This window comes from Ovis aries, chromosome 7 (genome assembly GCF_016772045.2).
Source record: "Ovis aries strain OAR_USU_Benz2616 breed Rambouillet chromosome 7, ARS-UI_Ramb_v3.0, whole genome shotgun sequence".
Classification (NCBI taxonomy): domain Eukaryota; kingdom Metazoa; phylum Chordata; class Mammalia; order Artiodactyla; family Bovidae; genus Ovis; species Ovis aries.
The window spans coordinates 97,856,063-97,871,449 of NC_056060.1; the positions used below are offsets into that span (position 1 = coordinate 97,856,063).

At 46.7% G+C, this 15,387-nt stretch overlaps 1 long non-coding RNA gene across 1 annotated transcript in view; it reads right to left on the reverse strand.

Moving 5' to 3' along the window:
• Positions 1-2,806: 2,806 nt before the first annotated feature.
• Positions 2,807-15,387, reverse strand: part of LOC105609318 (uncharacterized) — a 32,588-nt gene continuing 20,007 nt past the window's right edge. The window contains exons 2-3 of the long non-coding RNA XR_001041966.5: positions 5,143-5,332; positions 2,807-4,709 (exon numbers count right to left, since the gene is read on the reverse strand). This is a non-coding gene — a long non-coding RNA (uncharacterized LOC105609318). The remainder of the gene's footprint in view (positions 4,710-5,142; positions 5,333-15,387) is intronic.

Genomic DNA, 15,387 nt, shown 5'->3' on the forward strand with positions numbered 1-15,387 from the left:
GGGGTGCCTTGGGCTCCATGTCTTATGTTCATTCTTTGCTCACTCAGACAGAGGATGAGATGGCTGGATGGCGTCACCGACTCCACGGACATGAGCTTCAGCAAGCTCTGGGAGATGGTGAAGGACAGGGAAGCCTGGTGTGCTGCAGTCCATGGGGTCGCAAAGAGTCAGATATGACTGAGTGACTGAACTGAACTGATGTACACTCATTCTCTAGACGATCTTGTCAAGTTTTGTAGTTTTTGACACCGTGTCTATGCAGATGGGTTTCTTGTTCTAAGCGAGATGTCTCCCTTTAACCCCAGGGCATATCCAACTGCCTTCCTGACATCCCCACTTGGGTGCCGAAATTAACTCTCCCCAAAATCAAACTCGATTATTCTTGCACGCATGCTTGATCAATTCAGTCATGTCCAACTCTCTGTGACCTTACGGACTGTAGCCTTCCAGGATCTTCTGTCCATTGAATTTTCCAGGCAAGAATACTGGAGTGGATTGCCCTGCCTTCCTCCAGGGGATCCTCCTGACCCAGGGATCGACCCCACACCTCCTACATCTCCCACATTGCAGGCAGTCTCTTTACCACTGAACCACCGAGGAAGCCCAAGTAAGTAAGTGAATGTTAGTCACCCAGTCATGCTCAACTCTTTGTGACCCCATGGACTGTAACCTGTCAGGCTCCTCTGTCCATAATTTTACAGGCAAGAATACTGGAGTGGGTTGCCATTTCTTTCTCCAGGGTGTCTTCCCGACCCAGGGATCAAACCAGGTTTCCTGCACTGCAGGCAGATTCTTTACTGACTGAGCTACAAGGGAAGGCCCCCAAGATTATCCTTAATCCTGTTCAATGTAGTAGCTCCATTTTTGAGTTGCTTAAGCCAAAGCCGCCATCCTCTTTCCATAACCCTCCACAACCAATGCATCAGCATGTCCTCTTTCCTCTACTTCAGACTATATCCAAAATCTGACCACTTTGTACCACCTCCATCACCATCATCTCTCACTGGATTACAATCATTGTGTCCTGGGCTCACGACTGTTTATTTCTGGGGCTTCCTTGGTGAGCCAACGGCTAAGACTCTGCACTCCCAGTACAGGGGGCCCAGGTTCAACTCCTGGTCAGGAAACTAGATTTCACAAGGCACAACTGAGAGTCTGCATGCCACAACTGAAGACCCTGCGTGCCGTCACAGAAGGCCTGGCGCAACCTAAACAAATTCAAAAATAAATTTTAAAAACCTGCTTATTTCCTCCCAATATCTAGATTCCCTCCTTCTACACTGATAGAATTTTTAACAGAATTTAGATTTTTCTAACACTTTTTGCAGCTTGGTGTAGCCAAGTGGATATAAGCAGAAACGTCTGTGTAGCCAAGAGGATATAAGCAGAAATATCTATGGAACTTCTAGGAAGCTTCCTTAAGAGATGGCTGTAAGGTACCTTTTATGGCTTTCTCTTTATCTTTTTCTCATCCTGCTTCCTGCTAAACAGTTGACTCTTTAACCCACAGATAGGCAGCCTTAACTTTGTTCGTTTCTATCTGCATTCGGGCCCTAGATAAGTCCTCAGAGCAAGGACTTGAAAGGTTTTTGATTCCCTGAGGACTTGGCAAACAAAGCTCCCATCAACCTCTAGATTCAGACCTCTGAACTTATGAATGAGAGAGAAACCACCTTTTACTTAGTGTGAGCTGTGACTCTTTGTGACCCCACGGACGGTAACCTGCTAGGCTCCTCTGTCCATGGAACTCCCCAAGCAAGGATACTGGAGTGGGTAGCCATTCCCTTCTCCAGGGGATCTTCCCAACCGAGGGACTGAATCTGGGTCTCCTGCATCTCAGGCAGATTCTTTACCATCTGAGCCAACAGGGGATCCCCACCCTTTACTTAAAGCCTCTCTCATTTGGGGGCTTCCCTCATAGCTCAGTTGGTAAAGAATCTGCCTTCAATGCAGGAGACCCCGGTTCAATTCCTGGGTCAGGAAGATCTCCTGGAGAAGAGATAGGCTACCCACTCCAGTATTCTTGGGCTTCCCTTGTGGCTCAGCTGGTAGAGAATCTGCCTGCAATGCACGAGACCTGGGTTTGATCCCTGGATCGGGAAGATCCCCTGGAGAAGGGCCAAGGCTACCCACTCCAGTATTCTGGCCTGGAGAATCCCTTGGACTATACAGTCCATGGGGTCTCAAAGAGGCAGACACGACTGAGTGACTTTCACTTTCACTATCTCTTATTTGGAGAACACTGTCACTGCTGAACTTCTTTCAAGACAATATGCCTTCTCATTTTTCTCCTGATCCTGCTCTCATTCGTTTTTAAAAAATAAACTATTCTCCCCATGACATCAGCCAGAAATGATTCCAGCTTGGCTCAAGTTACTCCTGCAGTCAAAGCTTCCCAGGGGCTGCCTGGTTGGCTCCCATCACGGGCTCATCAAGGCCCTCCCCAGACCTGTCTGGGCTCCCATGTTCTGCCCTCCCTGCTCCTCCTCTGCCGTCCTATCCACCCTCTCTTCTCCCCACTGGTCCTCTTCAGACTCAAGGGCGATTCTCTGGCTCACAGGCACACTGCGGCCAAAGGGCTGTGCACTCTTTGCCTCATCCTTTGTTATCTCTCGTGATTCACTCTTTCGCAATTTCCTCAAGACGGTACTCAGATGTCACCTTATTTATCAAGCAGGCCTTTTCTGATACCTAATCTAAACCACCATCGCCACCACCACCAGGATATTTCTCATAAAAATCGAGGTCAAGGCTGCGCCCAATTTTCACAGGGCTGCAATGGATCTGAGCCAGGAATAGCATCCTGGTGGGTCTTCAGAGACCTTTAGTTATTCTTTCCATACAATTTCTGTTTGTGCTCTGTCCCCACGCCTTGACATGAACAAAGGATGTTGTGTTTATTTTATGTAAATGACTATGCACACTTAGCTTCAAGCCCCACCACCGGCCGCCCCATCCCATCCCCAGCCCAAGTTGGGTTCTCATCCTTCTAAGTAAAGCTCTGAAGTTGCTACTGGGTAGAAATTAGAAGGCCTAAAGCTCAACATTCAGAAAACGAAGATCATGGCATCTGGTCCCATCACTTCATGGGAAATAGATGGGGAAACAGTGGAAACAGTGTCAGACTTTATTTTTGGGGGCTCCAAAATCACTGTAGATGGTGACTGCAGCCATGAAATTAAAAGATGCTTACTCCTTGGAAGAAAAGTTATGACCAACCTAGATAGCATATTCAAAAGCAGAGACATTACTTTGCTGACTAAGGTCCATCTAGTCAAGGCTATGGTTTTTCCTGTGGTCATGGCATGGATGTGAGAGTTGGACTGTGAAGAAGGCTGAGTGCTGAAGAATTGATGCTTTTGAACTGTGGTGTTGGAGAAGACTCTTGAGAGTCCCTTGGACTGCAAGGAGATCCAACCAGTCCATTCTGAAGGAGATCAGCCCTGGGATTTCTTTGGAAGGAATGATGCTAAAGCTGAAACTCCAGTACTTTGGCCACCTCATGAGAAGAGTGACTCATTGGAAAAGACTCTGATGCTGTGAGGGATTGGGGGCAGGAGGAGAAGGGGATGACCGAGGATGAGATGGCTGGATGGCATCACGAACTCGATGGACTTGAGTCTGAGTGAACTCCGGGAGATGGTGATGAACAGGGAGGCCTGGTGTGCTGCAATTCATGGGGTCACAAAGAGTCGGACACGACTGAGCGACTGAACTGAACTGAAGCATCTATGCCCCCCCACCGATTCCCTGTTGTCTTGTATCCTCCTAATTCTTGATTTTGACTGGCTGTCCAAGACATGATGGCTTAGAGTATTTAGTTCTCCCAAATTTATAAGGGAAAACTAAAAGATTAAGAAGCTTTTTGACACTCAAAGGATTGACTCTTCAGTACAGCAACTCAAGAGACAGTCACTGCATGTGACTTTCAATACCTGATGCTCTTAAGGCTGAGTTCTGTCACCAGATCATTTTACAAGGCCATATGGCTCATTCCTGCAGAGTTGTTTGATTTGGTTCAGAGCCCAACTCTGTTTTCCTTTTAAATGTCAAGACAGACCAACCAGGTTTTGAACATGTGCAGAGCTTGTTGCAAACAGATTAATCTTTCCTAGTAGGAGATTTAGCCTTGTGTGAAATAACTATTTCAAATGACTAAAAGGTGAGTTGCATTATTGAACTGGTGAAAGCTATACTTAGAAGTTACTAAAGACAATTGCTAGTTCAAGTGAAATTCAAATTCCTTAAAGTGAGTAACATAAGAAGTTTAGGTAGAGCTTGGGAGTGCTCTGTTACATACTTATATCAAGTTTGTATTAAAGAAAAGTGTTGATGTTTCCATGTTAATTTTACCATGTCTTTATAAAAATTTCCAAAATCAAATTCTTGGAAAATGGTAATCAAAACTGAATGAATGAAGCTCTTTTAACAGTTTGTTCAGGATTAGGAATGATAAAATAATTTCATTCATTCATCCAAAGTCAGGCAACAAACGTTTATCCAGCCATGCCAGTAGCTGTTCTGGGCACTAAATGCAGACCAGTGGACAAAAGAGCCAAGTCCGAAGTCTCATGGAGATTATAATCTCACAGAGCAGAGAGTCAGTAAGCAAGTGGCGGCGCCAGACGTCAGGTTACAAAGCCGAGTGTGCCCATGAAGCAGGCCGGGCGGGGCTTCCTCCACACTTACATCACCAGCATCTGAAGGGGCTGAAGAGGATGAATGGATTAATGACTTAATTTGATACACTCCTATGAGACAAAGCATTTGCCATGCAGCCATGGAACTTGGGCTCTGAACCAGGCGTTGGTTCACCCTCCCACAGACGGAGGCCTTGCGTGCGGCTGCAGGTGGTTCCCACGTGGAAAAGCCTGAAGAAACCAAGCCCTTTATATGGACTCTGAATGCAATCCCTTCCCCCACCCCCCGCCCTGGCCTCCCATACCAAGGTCTAGAAAGACTCATCTCCTCTAAAAAGTGCAGATTCTTGTAAAGTTGAGAACTTCCCAGTTTCTCTAAAACAAATTAGACCTTCCCTTAGAACAAAGACAGTCTGAATGGGAAAGGTGTCCCTAATTCAGGTGTTTCCTAAGAAGCTTTCTTTGTTCCTCTCAGTGTCCCTCTTGGGGAGGCAATCCTTACCCAGGCTCCCTGTTCGTTCCCCGGGGTGTCTTCACCCATCTGGTCATGAACAATAGTTGCTAATTGCTTCATCCAACAAAGTCAGCACTTCCTATTTCCAGATTCTGCCTGTGCTCTGTTGGCCATTTGGATGGTCTTTCTCTCTTCAGTTCCAGGAAGATGGTATCTTTGCTTGTAGACTTTGCTTACCCTGAGGGGAAACAGAAATCCGCAAACATGCCCGCATGCTGAACCCAATATCTGAGTTAAAAATCATAAAATACAGTTTTGCCCTTGGCCTTGTCAGGAACCTCTAAGACCTTTCCAAACCACAGTCTCTGAGATATCAGAGGATAAGCTTGCCTCCTCATCACATCAACCTAGGAAGCATGCGAGAGCTGAAGCTAGTAGGGGGCCAAAGGCCAAGAGAAAGAAGAAAGGAGGTGACCTGATTCATGGCAAGTTAATCTCAGAGGCAAGACTAGACTTCCTGAGGTCAGCAAAGTTGCCAGGGTGCATTGCAATTGCCGTGGGCTGGGGGCCCTTTTCCTAGAGGATCTCCTTCCTCTGTTAAATGATGTCACTGATTATATTTCTTGACTGTGTTGGTATAAAGAAGACTATCATCCAAGCATCATGAGTGTAGATTCATGAGGATTCTAGGCAGATTTGATTCTTCTTCTTAAAAATGAAATTAAAGCAATCTTGTGGGCTCCCACAGTACTGGGGGGTTCTAGACACTGCTTCTGGTGCCTCGTGGAGAATTCAGCCTAAGCTGCTGCCTTAGATCTTCTGCTGTTTCTTCCAGGCCAGTATCCTGGGCGTCTAGTACCTTCCTCTGTCCACTTCCTGTCCTGCCCGCAGCCCTCACAGGGCATCTTGGCCTGTCGTGGAGTGGGGGAAGATGCCCTAAACCAAGCCACTTCCTGTGTCCACTTTCTGCTACCCCATGAGACCTGAGACCACTTCCTGTGTCCACTTTCTGCTACCCCATGAGATCTGAGACCACTTCCTGTGTCCACTTTCTGCTACCCCATGAGACCTGAGACCACTTCCTGTGTCCACTTTCTGCTACCGCATGAGACCCGGCCTCAGCTGTCACTTCTCCACCGAAACTGCCCCTATTGAGGTCATTAGGGGCCTCTAGGTTGTCAGAACCCATGCATGATGGTCAATTCTCACATTAATACTTTAGATCTTTCTAAAACGTTTGACACCATTCTCCATTTAATTAGCTTGTATTGAGTGCTCAAATGCTTCCGGTTGTGTTGCAGATTTTGGAGGCATACTTCTCAACTAAACAGAAAAGCCTCCAGCTCTCACAGGGCCTTCTGTGTAGCAGGGAATCCAGACAAATAAACAGCAAGTAAAATTCATCTGGGGATGCTCTAGAATACAAAGGCCCCTAACTAGAACTTGAGAAGTCAGGAACTGCTTCCCAAAGCAGAGAAAACCTTACCTAAGACCAGGAAGGTGAATAAAATGCCACGGGAGAAGCACGTTAAGAAAGTAATTTGGGAGAAGGGCGTTCTAGGTGGAAAGAGTAAATTCACACACAGCTGGTGATAAGAGGACCAACTGCATACCTGAGGAACAGAAAGTGATCCCACAGAGCAGGAGTCTAGGTGGCGTCAGTGGTAAGGAATCTGCTTGCCCATACAGGAGACATGGGTTCGATCTCTAGATAGGGAAGATCCCCTGGAAGAGGGCATGGCAACCCACTTCAGGAGTCTTGCCTGGAAAATCCCATGGACAGAAGAGCCTGGTGGGCTACAGTCAATGGGGTCGCAAAGGGTCAGACATGCCTGAGCGACTGAGCACTCGGGAGTCTGCTCTGGGAGGTGTCATGAGTGTGTTGGCATCACAGGGAGACAACTCTGGAGTCAGTGAGGAGAATGAATTAGAGCACGGTGGTCTGGGGGTCAGAGAGCCAACAGGAGGCTGTGGATGGGATCTGGACAAAACACGTAGTTTCTGAACCACGGAAGAAGCAGAGGGAAAGAGAGGTGGACAGATTGAGATGACCCATCAACAGGACTGGGTGACAGACTGGATGCGGATGCAGGTGGGGAAGGATGGTATCCGCCTGGGTTCTTAGTGGCAGAAACTGAATCCTCTTTTCTGGTTAAGCAGAGTGAGTTTTGTTAATATGATATTAGGCTGTAACACAATCTTTGGGAGGGCCAGAAAACCCAGGTTAGAAGGCTCACTGCCAGGAGCAGAGCCGTCCAGTCATAGCACAGGGCTGCAGGAACAGAACCACAGCTGCTTCTGGCTTCGTCCTGTAAGAATGGGCATGCGTGCTAAGTCACCTCGGTCATGTCTGACCCTTTGTGACCCTATGGACTGTAGCCCACCAGGCTTCTCTGTCCATGGGATTCCTTAGGCGAAAACACTGGAGTGGGTTGCCTTGGCCTCCTCCAAGGGATCTTTTCAACCCAGGGATCGAACCCACATCCCTTCTGTCTTCTGCAGTGAGCCAGGCTCTTTACCACCAGCACCACCTGGAACCAGACTCCAGAAACTTTACCCCAGAAGAGTCAGATGCCTCCACACTTAGGATTGCCACAAGAGGCGACTCCCCTCTCCCAGTGGCAAAACCCAGACCTGAACCCAAGTCATAGTCCATCAACAGAGGAATGGGCCAAGGAGATGTGGTGAATGGGCATACAATGGACACGACTCAGCCTATAAAAGGGAATGAGATTCTGCCATGTGCAGCCATGTGGATGGACCTAGAGAGTACTATGCTCAGTGAAATAAGCAAGATCGAGACAAATACTGTAACACATCACTTATCTGTGGAATCTAAAAAAAAACAAGTAATGAGCATGGCAAAGCAGAAACAGACCCACAGACGCAAGGAAACAAACTCGTGGTCACCAGTGAGGAGGCGGGGGGTGGGGTGAGAGGCAAGATCCTGATAAGGGATCAAAGACACAAACTACTTTGCATAATATGGCAACAAGGATATGTTGTGTGGCACAGGGAATTAAAGTCAGTATCTTATAATGACTTTTAGTGGGGTATAATCTGAATCACATTGGAAGGACTGATGCTGAAGCTGAAGCTCCAATGCTTTGGCCACCTGATGGGAAGAGTCAGCTCATGGGAAAAGACTCTGATGCTGGGAAAGATTGAAGGCAAAAGAACAAGGGGTCAGCAGATGAGATGTTTAAATAGCATCACCGACTCACTGGACATGAATTTGAGCAAGCTCTGGCAGATAGCGAAGGACAGGGGAGCCCGACATGCTGCAATCCATTGGGTCGCAAAAAATCGGACACAACTTTAGCAACTGGACAACAACACAGTTGAAACTAATATTCTATTGTAAATCAACTGAACTTTCAATTTAAAAAAATAGAACTCAGGCCTGGCTGACTCTAGAGAGCTTTCTTGTTTCATAGACCACAATCTTCTCATCACTGAGACTGCTCTATCTGGGACTGTATGTCTGGGAGATTAACATTTCTCAGAATAATTAAACATCATCCTTCACAGGAACTGAAAAGAAGAATCCACTCAACCCAAACAAGAGAAGTTAGCAGGAAATCCAACCTTGAGACAGTAATTTTAGGGAACGAGAAGGCATGAGTCACGATCCAAAATAGAAAGACTAAAGCGTGGGATTCTGCTTATGCCAAAACAGATGCAGGGACTCAGTTTCAACTGTAGCATGTGGCAGGCAGAAGTTCTGCTGGAAGTTAGGCTGTCTGGAGAGAAATGGACATCCTAGACACATTGAAATCATTGTTTTCTAATGCTTCCTCCTTGGAATAAAAGCTATGACAAACCTAGACAATGTATTAAAAAGCAGAGACATCACTTTGCCAACAAAGTTCCATCTAGTCAGATCTATGGTTTTTCCAAGAGTCGTGTATGGATGTGAGAGCTGGACCATGAGCAAGGCTGATCGTCAAAGAACTGATGCTTTCAAACTGTGGTGATGGAGAAGGCTCTTGAGAGTCCCTTGGACTGCAAGATCAAACCAGTCCATCCTAAAGGAAATCAGTCCTGAATATTCATTGGAAGGACTGATGCTAAAGCTGAAACTCTAGTACTTTGGCCACCTGATGGGAAGAGCTGACACAGTGGAAAAGACCTTGATGCTGGAAAAGATTGAAGGCGGGAGGAGAAGGGGATGACAGAGGATGAGATGGTTGGATGCCATTGCTGACTCAATGCACATGAGTTTAAGCAAACTTCAAGAGATAGTGAAGGACAGGGAAGCCCAGTGTGCTACAGTCCAGGGGGTTGCAAAAAGTTGGACACGATTTAGCAACTGAACAGCAAAACATTTTCTAATTAATGCCTGAAAGAGATGTATATGCCTATTTAATAAATTCTTGTTATATTCTACCCTTAAAAAGTTGTACTTAGTAATTTATGCCAATATTGGACTCGCTCAGAAAATTAAAATTTGACCTTATTTGGCTTCCCTGGCAGCTCCGTGATAAAGAATCTGCTTGCCACTACAGGAGTCACGGGTTTGATCCCTGGTCCAGGAAGATCTCACATGCCTCAGAGCAATGAAGTCCATGCACCGCAACTATCGAGCCTGTGCCCTGGAGCCCAGGAACTGCAGCGACCGAGCCCACGCACCACAGCCGCTGACCCAGATGCCCTGGAGCCCGAGCTCCACGACGAGCGGCCACCCCAGTGAGAAGCCACAGTCCGCAACTGGAGAGTAGACCCCACTCCCCGCAATTAGAGAAAAGCCTGCTCGGCAACAGACACCCAGCACAGTTCAGCTCAGGCCAGTCGCGCAGTCGTGTCCAACTCTTTGCGACCCCATAGACTACAGCACGCCAGGCCTCCCTGCCCATCACCAACTCCCGGAGTTCACTCAGACTCACGTCCATGGAGTCAGCGATGCCATCCAGACATCTCATCCTCGGTCCTTCTCCTCTCCTCCTGAAACAGAGCAAAACTATGGCTCTTGCCCACCCCTCACCATGTTCTCTGCCTGCCTTCTGCCTGTAGACAACTTTAGTCAAAGAATAAGTTTAACCAGAGAAGAGAGAAATGCTGAAACAAAGGAAAACAGTCTCAGGAGACTAAATAATGATGTGGTCATTAAACATAGTCAAGGACCTCTCGTTCTCAAGGGCTGCAGATACTATTCTGAGCCACATCCTGTGAGCTGCCTTATGGACACCGAAACACCAGGTGGAGAAGGCAACTGCATGATCATCAGACTCTACCCAGGAGCGGCCACAATTCCCAGAACTGACTGCGAAGAAACGGGAACAAGTGCACCCCAGAACTGAAGGTTAACTGTGCCTGAAACCACCAAGATGATGCTAGTCGGACCACTGGTGACCAACTCAAGATGACGGTTAGAGCTGACGGCGCAGTTTCTGCGTGTGACCTCCCCCCAGCCCGGCACTCTGTCCATGAATGCGCTCACTCCCTGCTTGTCAGTGGGAGGGTGGGGAGCGGGAATCAGCCTTTGAACAGATGTCTGCCACCCTCCCCACCCCAGTTGCCGGCACCTGAAATAAAGCAAACTTTCCTTTCCACCAACCTGGCTGGTTTATTGGCATTTAAGTGGCGAGCAGCCAGACCTCCCATGCATACCTTTCGATAACACTCCTGCCTTCAGTCTTTCCCAGCATCAGGGTCTTTCCCAACGAGTCCGCTCTTCGCCACATATGCCCAAGTCCTGGAGGTTCAGCTTCAGCATCAGTCCTTCCAATGAATATTCAGGACTGATCTCCTTTAGAATGGACTGGTTGGATCTCCTTGCAGTCCTAGGGATTTTCAAGAGTCTTCTCCAACACCACAGTTCAAAAGCATCAGTTCTTTGGGGCTCGACTTTCTTGTCAGTCCCCAAATATCTGCAGTCATTATTTGGGCTAACATTTTCCACAGGCAGCTTGTGCATCAGGAACTGAGCTTTGAACTTTATATTATTTCATTTAATTTATATAACAATCCAAAGAGGAAAGTACGATTATTATCCTAATTTTACCAAAAAAAAAGGGAATTATAGATTTAGAGAGGTTAAAATCTGGTACAATATAACTCAGCTACTATGTGGGTAATTGAGATTTAAACCTATGAATAATTAATATATTGTAACTGGAAAGGATTAGTCACCAGACCAGTGCCCTTTTCACGTGAACCCAAGCCTTTAAGTTTCAAAGTGGCTGAAATCAAGCTGCACAAAATTGATTCAGTGTATTACTGAGTTCTGGACATGAAGATGAAAGGTCCTTCTAAAAGTGACATCTTAATAAACTGTTCTAAGAATCAGTGTCTCTAGGGGGCACAAGAAGATCTCATTCTTAATCACTGTGATTTACAGATAACTTGCCTCACTGTCAGACTGTGAAAGCCATCACAAGGAACCAAACCAACAGACTCAAAAGAGCATATCTTTCCAAGAACAAAGTCAGAATTCACTCTCATGGCATGGACTTGCAGTTAACCTGCACCACCTTGTCACCCTGGGCTGGAAAGTAAAGTGGTGAGAGTGCTATAGTCGCTCAGCTGGATCTGACTCTTTGTGACCCCATGGACTACGGCCCACCCGACTCCCCCGTCCATGGGGTTCTCCAGGCAAGACTACTGGAGTGGGTTGCCATTCCCTTCTCCAGGGGATCTTCCTGACCCAGGGGTCGAGCCCAGGCCTCCTGTGTTGCCTGCAGATTCTTTACCATCTGAGCCACCGGAGAAGCCCTGACTCTGCACTGAGCTGCAGGTCAAAGGTGACTGCATTTGTTTGGAACCAAGAAATGGACTTTATCCACCACCATGATTTCCTTAGGCCATCTCACACCATCTGACACACAGATACCAAAACTTGTTTCCAGCCGGATGGTTGAAAACTGAAACGAACTTTTGAAGAGGTGGAGGGCCAATGTATATCACAGCTGTGTCTTCATAACTAAGATCCTCAGTTCTGCCTGACCTAACGGTAGTGACGTTGTGTTTCACTTTTGGCAATTAACCTTCCTGGGCCTGTCTGCCTTAGCACAACAGTAGTCCTGAGACCTTTCACTCAAGGGCTTCTGATGGCTTTTTTTTTTTTTGGATCATATGGCAGATGACCCCCATTAAAACAGGAGGTCTCTGTTTACTTTAAAAACAACAGCAAAATCCATCTTCAGCCTTGTATGGAGACTTCCCTGGTGGCGCAGTGGATAAGAATCCACTGCAGTCAATCCAGCCAACGCAGGGAACAGGGGTTCAACCCCTGGGCCGGGAAGATTCTGCATGCCGAGGGTGACTCAGCCCCTGTGCCACAGCTCCTGAGCCCATGCTCTAGAGTCCATGAGCTGCGACTACTGAAGCCCACACACCTACAGCCTGCGCCCTGCAACAAGAGAAGCCACTGCAAGAAGCCTGTGCCCCCTACAAAGGGTAGACCCCCCTTATTGCAACTAGAGAAAGCTTGCGCACAGCAACAAAGACGCAGGGCAGTCAAACATGAATAGATAAAATTTTTTACAAAGACTCCTATGGGATTGAGGGATGTTTGTTCTCAAGAAAGCAGTGTATTGCCACCCACAGCGAGTGACAAGATGGTGTACTCATCTACCCACCAGGAGGGCAAACTCATCTGCCTTCCAACCCAGTGAAAGGCAGCAAAGTTCTTCATCCTTAATAATCACAGTGATATACTCACCAGGGGGTGAGATTTGCCCCCCACAGAGCAGCGGAGGGGTTCTCAAGTTACTCCTGGTGGTTTATCTTACAAGGCAGAAGTTGGAATTCAGCAAAGGCTTTCTAACGTTGACTCTGTTCCACTAATCCACAGGCTAAGATTCGTGCATGCCAGATTCGATGCTAATATTCTAAATTATTCAGACACGACCCCAAAATAATACCGTGCACTCCCACAGATCCTGCTCTGGTGATTCTCAGACAGAGATGAAGTAGCTCTTGTCTTAGGCTGCCTGGGGGTCCAGGGTCTTCAGTGAGTGCACTGCCTTCTAACACCCCGTAATGTGTCTGCTTCACGGCACTGTTAAAAAGCACCAGGGATCGGTATTTATGGTCCAAGGGACATTCTAACCACCTCATTCTCTACAGCAAACAGTTTCAGCCCAGACTCTTCTACCACAATCTAGATTTACATTCCTTACCTTGAGGAGAAAAACAGCTTGAACAATATAAGGTATTTAGAGATGCCACTAACCTGTCCTTGGCCATTAGGAAGGCTAATAAAGATCTTGCACTATGATCCCAATTACAAGAGTCAAAATCTTTGGATGGAACCTTCAAGCATGTAAGAAGATAGCCATGGAACTTCAGAGTGGGGTTTTTTAATTATTCGATTTCTTTTTTATATAATTTGTTTATTTTCAATTGGAGGCTAATTGCTTTACAATGTTCTGTTGGTTTCTGCCATACATTAGCATGAATCAGCCATAGGTATACACACCCTCTCCCTCTGGAACCTCCCTCCCACCTCCCACCCCATCCCACCCCTCTAGGTTGTCACAGAGCACCAGGCTGAGCTCCTTGAACTCAACAGAGTAGTAACTTGAGAAGGAAAAAGGGAGGGGGGATCCAGAGTGTTTTGCATCCCACATCCCTTATTCCTTTTTAAGTAACTGATTGATAACTTGATCGCATTCATGGGTCTAGTGTAGTAGTGCTAGTCACTTAGTCATGCCCGACTCTAAGTGATCCTGCAGGCTATAGCCTGCCTGGCTTCTCTGTGCTTGGGCTTCTCCAACAAGAACACTGGAATGAGTTGCCATTCCCTTCTCCAGGGGATCTTCCCAACCCAGGGACCAAACCCGGTCTCCTGCATTGTGGGCAGATTCTTTACTGTCTGAGCTACAGGGAAGGTCTGTACTGAGCAATATAGTAGTAATTTTAAAAGGAAAAAGGGAGGGGGATATCCAGAGTGTTTTGTATCCCCGCATTCCTTTTTCCTTTTTAAGAACCGATTAATAACTTGATCCCATTCATGGATTTTTCATATCCCAAAAAACAAACAAGAGAAAACAAGCATTCCTTCATATCCGTATAAAATCTTCTCTTGAGAACTATGGGTCTTAAATAGGAAGGCTGTAGAGTAGCAGATGACCCCACAAGATAGTATTTGTCAGAAATAGGGTTGCTGCTGCTCAGTTAGCTACTATTCAAGCTGTATTCCTTGGTTTACTGCTTTCTCTAAATGCTATCCTGGTATCTTGCTAAATCATCAAAAATGCTTAGGCAACACCAACTTCATTCTGACAGAAATACCTCCTTCGAGTTACGATTTAGTGGGAGGTCCTTGGCCAAAGAGAGATTTTTTTTTTTCTGCAAATTTTATAGACATAAAACTGTGTTGATGACATTTTTGGTGTCTTTCGTCTAAGAATCCATGTTGTAAATTCCTCTTAGGATGTAGGGACACAAAAACTTGTAATACCCACAAATTAGTTTATAATAAAACATCGATGTGTTTCTCTTGTTTTTAGAAAGATGAAAAGGGGATGGAATCATCAACCAGTTTCCTCTTTCTAAAGCAATTATTTTCCCATACTCCTGAATGATCCCAATTGTTTCTTTTCTTTTTATTTAACTGTCTTGTGTGTATTTACGTAAAAAGCATGTTTCTATAACATATGTGTGTGTGTTTTGTTATGTCACTATAAACCCTATCTATGAAAGGATCCTATATGCCTACATGTGATAAATGAACACACACCTCCGTGTCACAGATCTGTGGTGTGTGTGTGTGCACGTGTGCTCAGTCCTGTCCGACTCTTTGCAACCCTGTGGACAGTAGACCGCCAGGCTCCTCTGTCCATGGAATTTTTTCAGCTAGAATACTGGAGTGGGTTGCCGTTTCCAACTCCAGGGGACCTCCCTGACCCAGGAATCGGATCTGCCTCTTGCCTCTTCTGCACCTCCTGCACTGGCAGGTGGATTCTTTACCACTGGGGAGTCTGCACGTGATAAATGCATGCGCATACCTAGATGGAATGGAGAGCCCACCAGACGCATTCCAGAAGCGGACTGCAGAGCCCAGCTCTGCCGTCAGCATCAGGGGGGCTTGAGGAGGCGGTGAAGATGTTCTGTGTCCTGGCCTCTTCGACCCCCCTCTGATGATCTATTGCTATGTCTCAAATCACCCCCCAAACAATGGTTTAAAGACAGTAACAGTCAGGTACTTGACTCACGAATCTGGGGCTGACTGAGAACAACCAGCCAGCTCGGGATGGCTTTTCCCAGGGAAGTGTCTGGAGACGCTTTGAGTTGTCACGACTGGCGAGGCGCTGCTTGCATGTAGCCAGCAGAGCCCAGAGAGGCACC